Raw genomic sequence first — 7,793 nt, forward strand, 5'->3', positions numbered from 1 at the left:
TCTCGCTCTTCTTCTGCTTCTCCACGCTTCGAACCAACTTTTTTCCACGCGCCAGAGCGCCTCGATGGAGGTAGGCAAGAAACGAGAAGTATTCCTCGGCAATTTCGATGTAACGCCGCTATACTGTAATGACGAGACACTCGACGAGACACCCGGGATAAAGAAGACTCGCGTGTCGATAACGTTTTGCTCGATTTTTGCGGAGAGCGGAGGGTAGAAGTTGAGATGATAGCGGTGTTTCGTTAGCGTTGTTACATTCTTGTCGGAAGAGATGCTCGGAACTTCGAAATCTACGTGAATTTGATACTTTGAGGAATCTTAACCCTTTAGTGGTTTTCTGATGGGAAAATTCTAAACTTGAAGCAGACACGGATAGGAAACGTGCGAAATAACGATCTGGCCGGATATTCAAATCTTTCACAGGGAATATCAAATATTTGAAGTGGGAAAATGTGTGATTTTCAGCTAAATTCTTAATACCGAATGGTCATACTCCCCAACTTAATTCCTCTATCGGGATTCCAAATTTCTCGCCGTCTCCTTACAAGAGATTTTTAGCTAAATTCTTGAAGATGAACGACCCTAACTTAATTTCAGGATTAAGGGATCGAACGCACGCGAAACCTTCTCGATCGAAATTCCAAATTTCTCGCCGTCTCCTTACGTATGATTTTTACCTAAATTCTTGAAGATGAACGGACAGACGCTAACTTAATTTCAGGATTAGGGTATGCACGCGAAATCTTCTCGATAGAGATTCCAAATTTCTCGCCATCTCTTTACGAGTGACACTTCAGTATCATAAACGTTAGAGCATCTATTCTCTTCTTTATTCAGCTCATCTTTCGCAAACCACGCAGGTACACTTTTCTGTCTCCGACTGTACATACTATAACCATGCCTGAGAGTGGATGCACAGCGTCCATGGGATTTGAAAGGTAGCACGATGCAAACCAGGGCGAAAAGGGAGTAAGAGAGAGAGAGGCGGCATGCGGCGCGCGAGTTTTTTAATTTTATGAGGGACGTTTATCTTATGATTATGTTGATAACTTCTCGGTAAGAGCTCGTAACGTAAATTGAACCTCTGACAAGAATTTCGTGAGTGACTCACAGAGAGCGGCGGGGAACGCCGTGGTGAAAGCAGCAAAAAAAAAAAAAAAAAACCCTACACTAACTGTAAATGCCCGAAAATCGATGGCATTAAAGTAGATGGCGGTCGTACACATGCCAGCCGCAGGATTTCGCTTTTAAATCCAATCGGTCGTTTAAAATAAAATAAAAAAGCGACCTTTTTTCTAGTTTTTTTCACCGGCGAATGGACGTTCTTCGAAGGTGACTTATTTCTAGATAACGAACACGAAAAATAAGAAGGAAGAAGCGTCATAGAATCGCCTTTCTCCCATCCTACACCGGTCGTCCGCGAGATTCTCCGACTCGCTGGCCGCGGTGCCGCGTGTATAACTTGATAAACAAGTTTACTTGGAGAAGCCGGTGTCTTATATATATGTAAAAGCCTACACTGGGTGTCCTGAGCGGACCGAATGCTAATTGCCGAACATGCTGTGAGAAACAAAGCGCCTAAACTCGGCGGGAAGAGCTACTTTGGAAAGATTCTTCGTTTCACTCTCTTTGCTTAGGTACAGTTCCACTTCTTCAAATCTTAACGAACGTTGCAATAGTTAATCATTTTCTTTGGGTATGTTAACCCTCTGTAACCTAATTTTCCTTCATTCACGAGAAGAAACATTTCGATTAATTATTTTTTACATTTTGATGAAAGATGTAAAAATATAAAAAATAATTTTGATAAAAAAAATTGGAAAATTGAAATGAATGAAATGTAGATAAATTGGTAGAGGATTGAAGGGTTATGCAGACTTTGGGAGCCAGTTAGTTAGGATAAATAAATTTCGCAGGTGTCGTGATTATTATTAATAGGGAAGTTACAGTATTCCTCTGATTTTTGGTAGTTTCAGAGTTTATAATGTTGGAAGATCGAAGATGAGGTAAGATCACCCGGTACATTAGCCAAGTCCCGCTGATCCGCGTTTATTAGCCTCCTCCGGGGGATTTAATTTTCCCGAATATCTCGAATTGGGCATTCCTTCCGCCGTTTAAAAACCTTCTAGACCTTCGAAACTCGCGGCCGCAGTTGGTTCGCAATAAACCCGGCAAGTGGATCGCTGAATTCTTCGTTTCTCTTTCTCTTTCTCTTCCTTTTTTCCCCCTTGTTTTTTCTTCTTTTGTCTGTGGGATTGCTGATTCGAAGTCCAGTAGTCGACCAAGCCACACGATAAGAAGGTGCGAGGGGCGAGCAAAGAAATAATGCGGAGTACTCGGGCACGAGGCACGCCAGATGAGATAGCAGGACAAGTAGCCTGGACGCGTGGACTCGTTCTACATAGGGGATTAGGCTCCCTTTAACACTTTCGGACGAAATTCCGAATCTACGAATCGAATTCGTAGAACTTCGATCAGCTCAAGTGGAGCTTTTAGAGGCAACTAGATGGATCGTCTGCTCGTGAAACAGTAGAGTGAGTCATCTACACTTTCCTGAGGCTTCTTCGAGTCCTAATGGACGTATCTTCTAGAATTTTCAAAATTTTCATCACTAAATGATCAAGAATGAACGATCGTTAAATTTGAAACAAGTGTGATCTATGCTGGAAATTATTTGACTAGCTGCGAAGTTAACCCTTTGGGTACTAAGTTTGAACACACGAAAATAAGCCTGCGTAGTAATATTTTTTATTTGTTTAAAGCACAGGATGATTTCATACAGTTTAGTGAATAATTAACGAACGATAGTAACGATGATATAATAACTAGTGAGCCATCTTGTTAGATATGACATAACAAAGGGTTAATATAGATTCTACAAAAATTTCAACGTCACACAATTGCAAGAAATTACGGTATAATACCCTCTCGTCGTCGCCTAGCGCATACAAAGACATACACACGTATGCACGATTAACATCAAGTCCCACGATTATCCTTTTCCCCATTCGTCACCCGTTCAGCCCCGGATCAGTGGTCCCGTAACAGTAAATAACACACGGCAGACACTGCAAAATTAAGAGGCGAGATAGCCGTGCGCCGTTTCCCTCGGAAATGCTATCTAGATAGGCGGCAGCGGAATCGAAGCCGGAGAGCCCGAGTAATTTCGCTAATGTCCCGGTCACGACTCGCTTCTGAATCCTTAAAACGGGTTTCCAATCTGATCACCCCTTGCTCTAACGTCCCAGATTCCCCTGCTCGTCCCAGGACCAAACCAAACGACCCAATGTCTATTGCATTAACAACGTCTTACTCGGTGTCGCGATGAAAAATCGGATACCATATCTATCTCCCTTCTTTCTTTCTTGCCAGCTCTCCTCCCTTGCTCCTCTTTGTCTCCTTTCTTTCTCTTCCTTCACTTCCTTGTCTCCTTCCTGGTCTCTGTCTCTCCCTTGTCTCACTCCTCTACTTCTCTCCCTTCTCTCCTCTCACTACTCTCATCTTTCCACTCTGCTCTCTGTCTCTCCCTTCATCTCCTTTTCTCTCCCTTCTCTCTCCTCTCTCCGTACCATTCTCTCCCAGCCCCATCTCTCTCCCTCTAGTCTCAGACGAGAATTTCGTTTAGACTATAGGACAACACGAGGCGTCCTTCTCCCCTATGGGGACACACTGTCGTATCGTGAACTCTGAACTCGTGTCCTCCACGGTGAAAGTTCGTGGCCGGTATCGCGGTGGATCTGCGAACACCGGTAATACCTCGCCCATAAATCCCGACCAGGCTGATGACTTACTGCCTTTATCCGACGACCATCCACCCACACACGGCAGCTCGACTTTTAAACAATATCTCACTTCGCTACGGTGCACCTTGTCCGCGCGAATGTCCGCTTGTACGTACACGCACCGCTGGAATTTAGGGGTATGTAAAACCAGGCTGCTGCATTGCCCCTTAAAAAACGTCTTACTCCCCTTGTGTTACTGCAACCAACCAAGCCATAACCTACAAATGTCATTTCTAATTTCAAACCTTCTATACCTGATTCAACTAAATAACCTTCCATTTTCCCGAGAATCTTTCAAGTTTGTAATTTCCAAGAGAAAAATTAGTTACCTACAATCTACCTCAGAAATCGTGAACTTTAACTCAAGCCGTGGCATTCGTACCTACCTCCAAGCTAATCGTAAGGGGATCTAACGAGAAATCGACGAATGTGCTCGTTCCATACGGTAAAGGTTACTTGAAACTGATCAACGATCCCCCAGGCACACGTGACCATTAACATTTTCCGTCTCGTTAAATCTCTCAATTTCGCCTTCGCTCGTTTTCATCGATACACACATCCTTAACCCTTTGACAGTCTAATAAAATTATAAATCACCATCAAAAAAATTTACTTTTTACCAGTTCGAGTGATCAACTTTATAACAGGGATACACAACCCTGCGTGATAGTTACGATAACAATTTCTCGTCCCTTTCGAACTTGAGTCAAACTCCGCCCGAGTCTCCGAATAAACTGTCAAAGGGTTGAAGAGTCACCGTGGAAATTTTCATCCAAAGTTCCTCGAACGTTCGACAAATGTCCAGCGCTGTTAGGTGTTTCGCCGCGTTTAGAAATTGCGCGGGACGGTTAAACGGTGATACAGAGAGATCGAATAAGTGGCAAGGTCCGCGTGTGTTCATTTATCTTTAATCGTGCGGTTCATCTCGTCCTGACACGACGTCCAAGATGTATGCAGCGTTATCGCGCGACTCCTTTCTTGCGCTGGCCGACTTCTTGCCTCTCCTCCGGCCACTCTTCTCGCGTTTTCTCGTGTTATTGCTCCCGCCGTGCCACCTACGTCGCTCGAACGCGTCTCAGAAACTCATTTCGTCCGCGTTCTGCGGCGCCAACTTCTCTCTCTCTCTATGGCCAAAAAATTAATGCAGATTTTTTTCCCCTACACGTTAGACAGAACACGCCGATGCATTGATAATTTCGTACGAAATTATCGGCGGAACTCTAAATTCCTTGCTGTTGGGTGATTAGGAAAGTTCGTGGGGAAATGTAGGAAAAATTCAAATTGACGTATTTTTAACGGAGACAGCGAGAAAAATCGAAATGTGTTTTGCTCGTTGTTTGAAGATAAATATGATGTACCCCTAAAATTATAATACTTCCAAAGCGAGCTATATTTTCAAAAATTCAAAAAATTCACATCTACACTCCACTGCAAAAAATATAATTCGACTCATATCCACCTCTGTTCATCTTACGAATAATTCGAGCAGTGCCTTAGATTCGCCTGCAATTGCCGAGAAAAATACCGTTCAATTTTGATCGCTGTGTCGATTAGAAACTTGAAACTTTCCGAACAACCCAATACAATAAACGAACTTCAAACTTAAATTCCAAAGTATACAGGAAGTTAGAGTTCCAGATAACACAAAATTGAACGCAATCTAACTGATGAATTCTAAAGGAACGAGTAAATTAAGCTCCAACTGAATAATGCAAGATTTACGACATCCTGGAGCAAGGAAAATTCCGAATGATCTAAAGAAAAACTACGACAAAATCTCCGTAAGATAGAGCGTAGCAGGAGAATTAGGCTCGAAGCAAGGAACGATCAATTGCAGGTATACTTACGAGGAGATTTTATCTAGCTAAGTGCACAACCCAGGAATAATCGTGGAAAAAATCCTGCTTTATCTTCGATTTTTCCACGTGCACACCGTAACAGACACTCCCGAATACCTGATTCGAGACAATAGGCGAAAAGTACGCCACGCTATCGAGAGAGAGAGAGGAGAGACTTTGCAAACGCCCACGGTTGATTCTCGGCCGCGGGTCGTCGATCTAGTACATCTTTAAGAAGGCGCGAGAGAGACTTAGCCAGAGAGTCTTATCATCTTATTTATACCCGAGTTCTGGCTTTCACGTAATGCCTTCCTTTCCTTTTTCCTTTTTCACAGCTTAATCTCGTCTATTACGGTACAAGTCGGCTCAAACAAGCCACCTTTATTATCGGCCTTGTTTAACAGACTCTCCCCTTAACTCTGAGCCCCGGTACACCGTTACACGGCCGATTTCAATATCAACCCGTGTAACTCTGCCGACCGGCAGGGGAAAAATCGCTATCTCGAGGATTGTTGTTAACTCGCGAATCTTCTTGTTCGAGGGACCACGATGTCGAGGTTCCCCTAATTCTCTTCGATAGGGAGGAGTTCTTTATTGTGGTGCAGGTTGGATGTGCGTGGACGAGGTAGCTGAATGTCTTTATCGTAAGAGACACTCGGAAGGCAAGATTAATTCCAATTTTTGATATTCTTCGGATTTTAGTGTCAAGGCGCATGTTCGGTGGTTAAGTTTTCTTAAATAAATTAATTTGGTAGATTTTATTTTGTGGAGTTGATCACTTTGGCTTCTGAGTGACTCATATAGAAGGCTCATGTAGAAGCCCTCGTACAGAACCCTGAAATGACCATACAAATGACTTTGTTTACTTTTTCTTAAATTTAAATTTTCAAAAAACTTTTTTTACTTTCAATACCTCTGGAAATAATTTACACAGGTATCCATTATAAGTGAGACACACTGTATGCTCTACTGACTCAAAATTTGAGACCACTGTGCATTGCAAAGCACGTAGGAATTTTCAGAGAAGAGTTGCAAATTTTAGAAACTTTCAATTAATATTCTATCAGCTAAATTTACCAAATTTAGATATCCATTATAAGTAAGACACCCTGTATATCCTACAGACTCAAAATTTGAGACCACTGTGCATCGCAAGGTACACAGAAATTTCTAAAGAAAAGTTAGAAATCTAACAAATTTTCAATTAACGTCCTATCGTCCAAATTTACCAAATTTCGATATCCATTATAAGTAAGACACCCTGTATATCCTACAGGCTCAACATTTGAGACCACTGTGCATCGCAAGGTACACAGAAATTTCTAAAGAAAAGTTAGAAATCTAACAAATTTTCAATTAACGTCCTATCGTCCAAATTTACCAAATTTCGATATCCATTATAAGTAAGACACCCTGTATATCCTACAGACTCAAAATTTGAGACCACTGTGCATCGCAAGGTGGCACAGAAATTTTCAGAGAAGAGTTAGAAACTTGAAAAACTTTTCCAAATTTACCAAATCGATCCCAGCAATATTCACCGCAAACTAACGTACCACACCGCAATCACTATGATCGCAACGTTATAATTGCACAAACTACTTCCCGTCCGCTAACGACCAAAACGAAAATCTCCATAAACACCGTGGAACATCATCAGGTTTCCCAAGATCCCGCTTAATGGACCAACAGATACGTTTCAAAAGTGATGATCCAAGCGAAGATGTTCAAGCCTGCCGGTAATTTTCCGCGCGTTATACCACTCGTTACACCCACGCGAGTAGATCAACGGCTAAAGGCTAGATCGTCGTCTTTAGTTCACAACGTGACTGTGCATTATCGCTTCTATATTACGTCCAAGGCTTAGGTTCCTTCCCGGTTCAACTTGCACCAGTCCCTCCTCCCTCTAGCCGCGGTCGCGCGCGTCAAATTGTATGTAAATGATCGGGGTTCGATCGCGCTCGACATTGCTCGTTAATTTCGCCAGCTGCGAGCAACGAGCTGTCGCTCGGAGCGCCGTCGAGAAATTAAAACGGATTTGATCCCTGGTTATAGCCTGCTCGAAATCACTCGACCGCCCAAGGCCACTCCCACCATCGAAACTGGGCCAGGAATTGCCCCCACCCTTTCTCTCGCGCCTTTAAATCGAACTTTCTTCTTTGGATATCGAGAT

Source organism: Habropoda laboriosa, unplaced genomic scaffold (assembly GCF_001263275.1).
Source record: "Habropoda laboriosa isolate 0110345459 unplaced genomic scaffold, ASM126327v1 scaffold15, whole genome shotgun sequence".
NCBI lineage: Eukaryota > Metazoa > Arthropoda > Insecta > Hymenoptera > Apidae > Habropoda > Habropoda laboriosa.